Source organism: Bolinopsis microptera, chromosome 7 (assembly GCF_026151205.1).
Source record: "Bolinopsis microptera isolate Bmic1 chromosome 7, MBARI_Bmic_1.0, whole genome shotgun sequence".
NCBI classification, from domain to species: Eukaryota; Metazoa; Ctenophora; class Tentaculata; order Lobata; family Bolinopsidae; genus Bolinopsis; species Bolinopsis microptera.
Genome location: NC_087078.1, coordinates 17,468,716 through 17,481,200, shown reverse-complemented (window position 1 = coordinate 17,481,200; position 12,485 = coordinate 17,468,716).

The window sequence follows — 12,485 nt, the reverse complement described above, 5'->3', positions numbered from 1 at the left end:
AGTAAAATTAAAATTGAATTATGATTTTCTTATCACTTAATCAACAAAGCAACACGTATTATCGGTAATTTCTGACTGGTCATGTTTTCAGCTCCAGGGAAGTTATTATATACAGGGGCCACATGAAACAGAATAAATACTACTAAAAGTTGACCCCGTCATAATTATTTGTTATTCTTCAAGAATGATATTATTAGCAAGTCCTAAATTACCTTATCGGACCTTATTTGGACGGACATTACTTGAACGCTGGAGGCCCTAGCGTTCATCTTAATGTCCGTTCAAATAAAGTCCGTTCAATTAATGTCCGTCCAAGTTAAAGTCCGTTCAAATTTTTTCAAAAATTTTTCCATTTCGAACTTTTTGTCCAGAATATGACAACTATGAGAACTTTATTGTACCGTAAGTTAACGACGGAAAGGTTCTCCTTGGTCTGCCGGAGGCACAGAAAACTCTACTAGTATATGATGTTTTCAAGGGTCACTTGGTGGAAAAAGTCAACAAAATTATGTTGCACTCAACAACATAGTTCATGAGCTAGTCCCCGCCAACATGACAAACTTGTTCCAGCCTCTAGATATTACGGTAAATCGTGTTGCCAAGGACATTGTCCGACGTTGTTATAGTTCATATTACTGAGGGGAGGTAATGACTAATGAAACAGTGTCTTCGGCGGCGCGCGCTTCGCACGCGAAAAGTGGCATGCAACGTATGTCAAAACAGTGCTAGGAAAGCTCCACGTGATGTTAAGGTTAACCTAAAGTTGTCTAAGATAAAACCACTTCACGCCGAATGGCTTGTAAAAGTTAACACTGAAATGCAGGACCGGGGTAGTTTGATAAAAAAAGGTTTCCATAAAGCTAGAAATCACTGATGCTTGTTTAAGCATGGACTATTTCATGCACGAAAACCCATTTGATGAAGATTGAAGATGATATGTGATATTAGACACTGATCATGTACACATATTTTAACATTTTTACTGCTTAATGACTGCTTTTCTTACTTACTACTGTATAAAAAATGGATTTAAAAATCATTTGCTGAAATTAAAAAAACGTCAAAAAATTGAAAAAAATTCGGATTTTTTATGGTTTTGAATGCCTTCGAGCGTTCATATTAATGTCCGTTCATAATTATGTCCGTTCATGTAATGTCCGTCCAAATAAGGTCCGATAAGGTAGGTGAAAATACAACCTAGGTGGTACAAAGTACATACCAACTGGATATCCGGTTTCAATAACCGGTTCTGGTTCCGGTCCGGTGTCAAAGCGGCTTAGCCGGATTTCAACCGGAAATTTCAAAATCTTTCAGAAAATTTGTATAACCATTGAAAAAACTTCAGCCCGGTCGGTTCCTTGTACGTGCCACAATAAACAAACACAAAAGCAGAGCAGACGTGACGGTGAAAACATTTTTCTAAAACTTGAGTATCAGCCAGTTGAGTGGAAGTAAACTGGTAGGAACTAAATTCCTGTCCAACCCAAGTTGGGATAGGTAGTGATTACAAAACACTCAAGGCCTTGAAACTCTGTTGAGTTCCTTCATAGTTAATTCCTTACTCAACTTCCGAGTAATTTAATCGGCTTGTGAAAAATGATGATAAGCCAGCACTAATTTTTTGGTGTCGCCTCAATGAGAAGCAACGGTTGCTTCTCATTGAGTCCGTTATTATCAGATGCGACTCCAGAACTATTCATTACAGTCACACAATTTGATTTTAACTTTGATAGCGCACCAGGCTCTGGGGCACAATGTTCTAGGGCGAGGACGTCCTGAGCCAGTACAACGGTTACCCCAATAATGAATAATTAAGGATGAAGGTCTGCTTGCTAGGGTGCTTAATCTGATTTTCTTCCCTTTCACCGCTTGTTCGTTGGGGACACGTAAATCCTGAGACAGAGGAGCCAGTAAGCACTTTTAAATATATTACTAAATATAATGAGCCCCCCCCCCCCCCCCCCCCCGGCCCCTCTAGTGAACGAGTAACAACAGTGGAACCATGAAATTAAACGGAATTAAACATGTAACTGGTGAGTGGTGGCTCGTTGGCCAGAGGCTCGGGTATGTGTGATCTCATTCACTATAAGTATACAGTAAACACTAAACACTCATTAAATTCTGTAGCATGTTCCATAGGTATTATAAAGTGAATGATAAAAATTATAATAATAAAACATTGACATGCTTAAAAGCAGCCTGCTTGCAAGCAGCCTCGACGAGTGAGCAACCAGGGTACACGCTCATGGCAGCTGTTCTATCGAACCTATAAACGAAACTCTGGTAAAAAGAGGATCATCAACAATCAATTCATGGCAGATTTTGACATACCCGCTCGAGTAAAAAGAGATCTGTCTTCACTCACCATGATGCTAGATCGTTACTTCACCATTGCAACTCCCGGTAAACAACACCGAGACTCATTGCAAAACACCACCGCAAATGGATGATGCACACCAATGGCCAGTCACGCACAGACTCAGGATGCGGCGCTGGCTATATCATACCACTGAAAATAATAATTCTACTTTTGAGGATCAACCACTCAAACTTCCTGATTATAGCACTCTCTACCAGACAGAACTCACAGCTATCAGAGAAGCTTGTAAATTCCTTTCAACTCAGATCAACACGCACATCATCATATGGACCGACAGCCTCTCATCTATACAGGCTTTATCCTCACATATCACGAGGAGCAGAACCACTAGAGACTTTTATGACTCCCTCAATCACAATGCTCTTGGATCCACAAACACTCTGGAGATCCGATGGATAGCAGCAGGGTTGTGGGGCAATGAAAAAGCAGATGAACTAGCCAAGTTGGGAACTCTGGTGATTCGGCTTTTAATCAATACTAGGTCAACATTTCCATGTGCCTTACAAAGGGGCAGGCAAAGTGATCTTCTCATAGACCTTGCCAAACCCCTTTACTATCACATGTAGTAGCTTCAGTGACTTCACTTAATTTGGCCTCTCTATCTTGGACATATCTTAGTTATGAATGTGAATTGATGACAGTCTAGTCGATTAGTTACTATTTAGTGTATTATTATATGTCTACTGTTGACAACCTAAACGCTCTGTATCGATATAACCACCAATTTGTGAAATTCTTGGCAGTTTGATTAAACTTTGACTAATATATTAGTTAATGTCACAAGTAACAAGGTACAGTTAGAGCTTGTTCAATTCGTTTATCTTTAACCGATAGTGAGTGATATAAAATGTCATAGTGGTCAGGTGGCCAAATTGTTTTCTACGTTTTAACCATATTTATTTATGAAATTCTCTAAAGTTCTAACGTAAATTCCGGCCCCCGCTGAACGTTTAACAAAACCATACTCGAAATAACTAATTACGGCGAGCTTTTAATGATTCTGTAGTATCAACAATTAGTTCCACCACCTTTCTGTCATGGACGTTTTGCTAGTTAACCTTTCTTTAAAGCTCTTTAAATCTACCAATGTAAAGTGTTCACACGTATAGGCTGGAAATCTATTTAGAATGAATCCTTCCAGATTCTTCAAATAACGAATATTGTTGACTGTTGAAATCCAGTCAAAACTTACTAACTTCAAATACCTATTTGCTAAGTGAAATACCTATATTAGTAGAATCCTGCAATAGAAAAACATTTTAAAATACCATTGAGCACTTAGGTCAGTAGGAATCGATAAGTTTTACTAAGACTTCGTAATGCAACACTATGTAGGAAATATTAATGGGAAAATGTCTAACATTCGACCAAGAAGTCGCTACTAGTACTAGTGCCAGAAATCAACCTTGTCATGGTCACTGATAACATGAGACAGAAATAATGTAGAAAGTAAACTGGAGCACCTGAAATAACCGCTAATTCTACAAAGTATAATCTGATAATGGCTATTACGATAAAGAAGCCAGATTTAACAAATCTTGAATTCCACAATTCTACTTAGTTTTTTTTGTTCTTTTCAAAAACGTTTCATGTCATAGTCTTTGATTTGAGATTTCTTCTAACGCAAGATCTTCAAAATAACTGTGAGAGTGTTTGCTTTAATAGTGTCGCTCAACCAATAATTGAAACTGTATTGAGTTTCGTTTCACTTCCTTTTCTTACCTTACTTATTTGGTGGATAAACTTTTATCTTCAACAACAAGACCATGACTAACGTCATGTTCAAGTTCACGAGAAATAGGTCCACCTTAAAAGTCGTAGTACACCAATCTGTAAGGAAAAAACATTTGTACGTGCAGAATGCAGATGTTAATAATTTAATAAGATATAACTTAAAAGTGACCCATATACACTAAGAACTTGCTGATGTTAAACTTACAGTACATTTGGTGTGACGCAGTCGGTCCTACCTTACAGCTGTCAGATTTTAGAGCTAGTCAGGCTTCGTGCTGGATCATGTTAGTAAACTGATCCCAGCATGAAGCCTAAAATGATTTGACCAACTCGCTCTTGCTATACTCGCACCTGAAAAAAGCAGATTTTTTCGTAGAAATCTTACCGGTCAAGAAGTCAAGACAAGAAGCCACTTTTTTAGTGTGCTTTAAGTTGGCTTCCATAATTTCCTGCTGGCACGTGACTAAACTTACACGGAAGTTTAAACGTCGACAAATTTCAGCAACCTGCACTCCTGCAACTCCCACCATGCCGACCAAGTTCCTGACAGCTACTACAGCACTTACCAGATCACGCCGTTTCTCATTCATTTAAATTACCATCAGCTCCAGTAGCAAGTTAGTTAAAGTAGTAAAATATCGGAAACTTTAACCCCACGTGATATCTCGCGTAGTACCACCCACAGTTTCTCTCCTGTAACCACGACAGTTACAGGAGAATATACACATGCATTTTACATGTACCGAACTCACGTACTGAACTAACTGAACTGAGAGTTAGGAACAGGGGAGACGTATTACTATTATTATTACGTCGCTTGCAGCTTCAATCCTGGAGGAGCTCCAGTTAGCTGCACTGACAGAAAATACTTTTAGTGCTTTCTAACTCACCATCTATATTAAGTTTTAGCAGCATCGTGATACAGTGATATATATTGATACACTCTCCCTTTCTCTCTCTCTCTCTCTCTCTCTCGCTACCCTCACCCTTTTGGTGCCAGACCATATCTGGTTTTAAAAACCCATGTGTTGTAGTATTGTGTGTTTATGTTGGTTTAAGTTTCCGAGTTTTAACTTTATTTGCACGGCTGTCTTGGGGTATTATACGAAAGTATATTTATGATTTCACCGTGCTAGATTTATGTTATGTAGCTCGTCGGCAACAGTTTCAATATGGCTTGACCAAATTGAGCGGTTGTACCGTTTGATTTAACATTTGGTATTTGGCTCTGGTAATAAACTGTAACTTTTGACATTAGTAATACTAGTAACAGTAAACAGTACCTTTTGGTAGCGGCAGTGAATGTTAACTTTAGGCTTTTAAGTATAGTGGCAGTAATCGATACTTTTTGGAATTTTCAGTGATATAGAAGTATAGATACCGGCAGTTAACGACCGGCTCCCTTCATCTGACTTGTTGGTTGTAATCGTCCAATTGGAATAATCGGATTATTCTATAAACATATTCTGAGTATGCTGAGTATTGTGACAATAATCAAATGATATGTGCTGGACGGACGGCAGGATGTGGGTATAATTGCCATGTTCAAAAATCTAAACGAAAAGTCAGGCCTGCCATTTCGCATTTAAGTCGCTATATACATATATCTAAATATTTGGCATTTTATTTTCCCGCCTAGAAGATTACTGTGTCTAATTTCAAGTGGTCCAGTGAATTGTTTGAGAATTATAATGCAAGATTTTAACCTTTGTTGGGGAATAAATGACTTATGACAAGTTATCCGTAGGGTGTGGTTGTTCGGAAATCCTGGCGATTTCGAAGCAAGCTTTTACGCTTCTTAAACTCGAAATGGGTATTGTTCGATGTTTTGCAGCTCCCTGTTATTTTGAATAATGGAATTTGTCAAAGACTTCCATATGGTTTCATTAGAGCCAAATCCTCTAATTTAATTGATAGATTAAATGAACTTCAATGCACTAATGAAGATGTCAATATTATGTACAAAACCCTGTCATTATGCTCTCAATCCTACAGTGAGCACATTATGACTGTAATGGTTTTCAGTAACTTTTCATTACCATATCCTATCAAACACACTTATACTATCAGATTGTTCTGACGCCGGCATATCAAAAGGCGGCTATTTGTTATTCGTAGTCATTTGCTCTGATTGACAGTTTTGTTGTAAGATTTAATAGGATTTGACCGCAATTAGCGAGCGCGCTTCTGGGTACTGTAATTGTTCAATGTACGTGTCTATTTGCATTGATCATGTCTATTTGCATTGATCCAATGACCCGTGTACGTGTTTATGGATAGTCATCGTATTGGATATAGTGTCTCATCTTCCAATACCAGACCGACCAGATTTTCAAGTACGAGAACAGATTGTCAACCCTTAGAAAAGTTAGGATTACACTTTACAGGTTATAAAACTAAACCTTACGATTACAAGTTTTTAAGGATATAGTCTGCGGAAGAAGTGGTTTCGACGCTTTAATTGCTGTTATATCGTACAAACTAATACATAACATTATTTGATCACATATCCACTAAGTACTTGTTGTTTTGTTGCTTCAGCAACCATGATTACTTAATTCCTGAACAAGACCTTCATAACCGCTGTAATCTTTGGCAGATCGCCAAATGGCTAAATGGATATATCTTCAATGTTTCACATTCCCCCCTCGAGGATGTCCACTATAGTTACGGAGAAGAGGTTGTTTGAATGGGTATATTATGACAGATTGTACGACCGTACCAGTAAAGCCATTGAACACTTGCCTAGGTACAGTTCTGGAAGTCAAGAGAGTGTTATGGGCTGTGTTAGCTCAATTGTTTTGCACAATTGAGGGCGTAGTCTAGAGTCGGGCGTCTTGTGCAGCTTCATTAGACAGTTAGAATTAGATGCAGATCCATTGCGAAAGGAGAATGAATCCATAAAATTTGCATAAAATTTGCAGCGCAGCTTCAAGAGTCAGCCCCTAACTAAGCGATACTTATACATTATAAAACCTTATTTGGACGGACATAACATGAATGGTAACATTTCTGGGAGGACATAATAATTGGCACAGTGGCACACGCTCCTCGATAAATTCGATATAATTGAGAATTTATCGTAACGTACATGGTAGCCGAAAATAAAGCCAAAGTGTAAAGCCCGATAAGGAACACTCGGTCACATATAAACGTCCATATCAAGGGCTTGAGGCGCGATCAGACCACGTACAACAGCACGTATACCACGTCCTCTGTCCAGTAAGTTAGTGAGTGAGGGTGAAAGAGAATGTGAGATAACATAAGGTCACGTGATGTGTTGTTTGATCCTAATTCCCAACTAGATGTACTGATGAAATTACAATTATTTGATAAAACAATTATTTATTTTTACGGCACAATTTAACAATATCGATGGTAAATAGATCAGTGGAGTCTTGAGAAGGTTTCAAGTACAGCATCACCTACTGGTTCACTCGGTTATGACCAGGGGAAGATTCAAGATATGTGGGCAGATTGTGACTGATTGGTTTCAACGTTTCCCGATCAAATCGAATGTTTTATTTAAATCAAAATGTAGCTTCATCCCTCGATCAGTAAATAAGATGAATCCAATATTTTCACCGCATAGCCAGACTTAATTAAATCATTCACTTTTAGGTTGTAGGAATGTGGCAGACACGCTTATATCATGATAGTGAGATACAGACAGTTATGTTATGACATATTGCTTAGGATCGTAACGAAAACTCAAATTTATAGATTTCTCTCGGCCATCGCCATTAAATATGATAGAGCGGTTTACAGAGAGAAACATCAGATCTGATCAGATGTTGAAGGATAGCTAAGACGGTCACAAAGGGTTCGGTGATTTCTTCATAGCTCAGAGCTCGTAATACTAATGGTCCTGACTCCTGTCATGACGTGATCTCCCTTGGGAAGAGATATGTTTCTTTATGTGGTAATATTTATGTTCACCACGTCATGGCTGTTTTCAGAAGAGAATGATCTTCGAATTAAAGGGGACCTATATGAGAACCTTTCTTAATCAGATACAGACAACAAAATTCATGGATGTGTCTCCCAGCTTAGAATATCAACAATATCCTTTCTCACCACACCCTTATTTTTGGTTGACTTTTTTTTCAAAATTTGTTGGGAACATTAATCTGATCGCAGTGCACCGGCTCACTTTCTCTTGATCCATAATCTGTAGTCCATGTACATTGTACATTGTACATTGTATATTGTACATTGTACATTGTATATTGTACAATGTACATTGTACATTGTACATTGTACATTGTACATTGTACATTGTCCATTGTACATTGTACATTGTACATTGTACATTGTACATTGTACATTGTACATTGTACATTGTACATTGTACATTGTACATTGTACATTGCGCGGTATCTCATTAAGCAGATATTGTGCAAGTCAAGTTTACTGGTTAGTAACGTTATTGGCGTTTTGGCAAAACTGGAGTTTGAGTAACAGTTTAAGAGCCCTTCCCAGACAGAGGAGTTCAGGTTTCAGTCAAGTTCAACTTCTTAGCTTCTAAACTTGTCTCAGTGTCCCTAGTTTTGGTGGCTCAAGACCAAAAATTCTTTTTTCTAATTTAATAAATCGGTTTGCGGCTTTAATTACTTTTTGACAGCGTAAAATTGAGTTGAAAATTTAACATTTTGTTACATTTTGTCAGTTAAGATTTTGTCACAATTCCAACACGCGATTTTACTCTTAAGCAAATAGCAGGGTTGACTGTTGTAAAAAAGGATTAGGTTTTTTGTAATTTATGTTGGAAGGAAGATTGAAGTTAAATGAAGCGCGATTTTACTTTTTTTTCTAAGTTTTACTGCGTCGTCGTCTATTAGATATTAGATACCACTTCATCATTAGTTCACATTCACGCCCAGAATTTGACATGGCACCTGAATAATGAATATTGTGATTATCCAGTTTTTACTGAATTTCATATAAATGTCAGTGCTGTCGCGATTTTAACGCAAAACTCATTGAAACTTAAAACAGGTGTTCTCCTTTCCCATATTTCCAGGATGTTAAATGAACCATTTGAACGACTATTGATTAGTCTAGATACATTTATGATTATATTACCACGTAATGATAAGTCAGTTTTGCAATAATAAATACCATGGTTGTGCATGCCAGCTTTGTGGTGATCTAATCGAAATCCCAGAAATCCATTAGTATTAGCAAAGTTATAACGTTGAGATGGCGGCTAGGATTCACATTTTTAAAACTTCGAATTTTGAAACTTTGAATTTATTTTTTGGGAAATTTGAAGGTTATCGTGGCCAAACCTAATCTTACAATTTTTAATAAGAATTTGTTTCATATCGAATTGAGGGAATTGTATTTGTTCGCTTATAAGGCAGTCTTTTTATCTTTGGCAATATTACAATTTGTCAAAATCATGTTCGTGACTTTTTGACTACTTGGTGCAGTCCGGACTCACGTATCGGTTTCGTGACTTCATGACTACTTGGTGCAGTCCGGACTCACGTATCAAGTTCGTGACATCATGACTACTTGGTGCAGTCCGGACTCGCGTATCAAGTTCGTGACTTCATGACTACTTGGTGCAGTCCGGACTCACGTATCGGGTTCGTGACTTTTTGACTACTTGGTGCAGTCCGGACTCACGTACCAGGTTCGTGACTTCATGACTACTTGGTGCAGTCCGGACTCATGTATCGGGTTCGTGACTTTTTTGACTACTTGGTGCAGTCTGGACTCACGTATCGGGTTCGTGACTTCATGACTACTTGGTGCAGTCCGGACTCGCGTATCGGGTTCGTGACTTCATGACTACTTGGTGCAGTCCGGACTCGCGTATCAAGTTCGTGACTTCATGACTACTTGGTGCAGTCCGGACTCACGTATCGGGTTCGTGACTTCATGACTACTTGGTGCAGTCCGGACTCACGTACCAGGTTCGTGACTTCATGACTACTTGGTGCAGTCCGGACTCATGTATCGGGTTCGTGACTTTTTGACTACTTGGTGCAGTCCGGACTAACGTATCGGGTTCGTGACTTGATGAATACTTGGTGCAGTCCGGACTCACGTATCAGGTTCGTGACTTGATGAATACTTGGTGCAGTCCGGACTCACGTTGCAAGTTCGTGACATCATGACTACTTGGTGCAGTGCGAACTCACGTATCGGTTTCGTGAATGTCTGACTACTTTGTGCAGTCCGGACTCACGTATCGGGTTCGTGACTTCATGACTACTTGGTGCAGTCCGGACTCACGTATCGGGTTCGTGACATCTGCATCCCCGGTCATTAAACTCGATTACAAGGATTAACGATAATTAATGTTTGTATCTAATTTCCGCCAGATTAACGGTTTGAGCAACTAATCCAGATACGCGTCAGCCAAACTGCATTCCTGACATTGCTATTTTAAAAGGGAAACATGACGACTCAGAAGGGGATCATCAGCGCATTCTTTCCAATCTCAGGAATTACGTTCTCGAATTGGATTCTTTTGTTAACGTATTAAATATCTGAGCTTTTGAAGAATGCTGTGCTTGGAGCGTCGTTGATTTATCTTTAATCATCATCAGCGAAGCAAAGTTATAAATTTGAGTTTGGCAAAAATTCCGGGTTGTATGTGATCGTTTGTGAGAAAGCGCGCACTGCTCAATAAAGATTCAAGTCTCAAGCCGATGATTTTGTGTGTAAAAAGATATATCAGTGATAAGTTGGGAATTTTACGCCCGTCTGCCCACAAGTCTATGAGACTAATATCGATCCGAGAAGATATTAAGTTGCGAACAAAGAGATTCATTGTGTGACATTGATTGGGCTATTATTAAACGGTAACGGCAGTAGGTATGGATCGAGTCACGTGTTATACGGGCTATACAGGGCGTACAATAGATCCCAAATGCACTGCAGCAGATTTCCAAGTCCCCGGTTTAGGATAATCCCGCATCCACTCGCTCTTCAGCCTCCTGACACGTGCACATTTTCCACCAATGAGCAAAGAGAGCAGGATCCAGCTCGACCAATGGGAGGGGTTTGTCCTGGAGCGGGAACCAATCACGTTAGTTTCTTCGTTGGTCTGTCAACAGTGAGTGATGTTAAAATTTACCTGTTTTCAATTATACTGCTTCGCCCACAACATACATGCATTGCTCCAGGTCGTCACTATTTGACAGTTAAAATGTCAACTACACGGTGCAAACACCCCCTGTGCTACATATCACTACTATATCTTTGACAGAATCGTTCGTTTATCTTCGTGGTCCTAACTTATCATGTACAAGGAGGTCCTTCTTCTCTCTCTCTCAGTGTCATATTATACCAGCTCCTGTTTTAAGTTTTAACATAATCAAATGTGTGGTATTCTTGTCATTAATCATGATGTTGAATGTTGAAACTCGATACCCACATCAGTAATCTGTAGAATTTGTTAACTGAGGAGGATTTTAAGTTTTAAACCTGGTGTTTTTAAAAGTCCTGTGTAATTAGAAGTAGAAGGTCTGAGCTTGAAATAAATTGATCGAATTCTAACTGAAACTGCTCAATCTTTTTTTAAAGTTGTTATCTAAGACTGACTAGAATCTTTATATCACCACTCTTAATAACCATCTCTAGATCAACGGCTCCACTCTCCTGCGGACCATCGACAATAGTATTACAACCAGTGTGCGTGTCAGCAACACTGATCAAATATCAGCCAGTGTGTTTTACTTAAGGGTAGATTTGTGTAGGTCGTGTTTGTCATCGTGTCGACAACTTCTTCATAAGTTCATTTAGCAGTGCTGCAGAAATACCTAATTTAATTGTTACGGTTTAGTCTGTCTGTTGTACTGGCTTTCTTGTAAGCCTAAAAGAGTTGGCACTAATTAGATGCACATTTGAGGTGGTGTACTCGATAATTCGACGTTCGGTCGAGCGCACTTTCAAATATGGTGATACTTACTAAATTTCTAACTGCTTAATAGCTGGATAGCATGGTGTTGATTGTGCATCTTTAATTCACAAATTGCACAAAATACCACAAATTCCGAAGAGCTTTTATATCTAACACTGTAAAACTAACAGCTTGGAATGCTGGGACTATATTTAGGCTTCCTTGCAAATAAAGGTTACATTTCGTGGATTCCAAACTATAATTCTGGTATTTTGGCACAGAATTATCGTTAGTGTTACATCATCATAATTTTCCCACAAAAATGTGAAACATCGAAATATCATGGATGAAAGTTGTCTAGATGGTATAGGTATGTTATACTCTTGAAGGAAGGGAAATTTGTGGTAAGTTCTATTTATAGCTCCATTGTTACTGGTAATTAAATTCAACGAAAAAATTAAACCGCAATTAAATTACGGAACGGCTTAAAATTTTGAACTATGTTATTCGTAG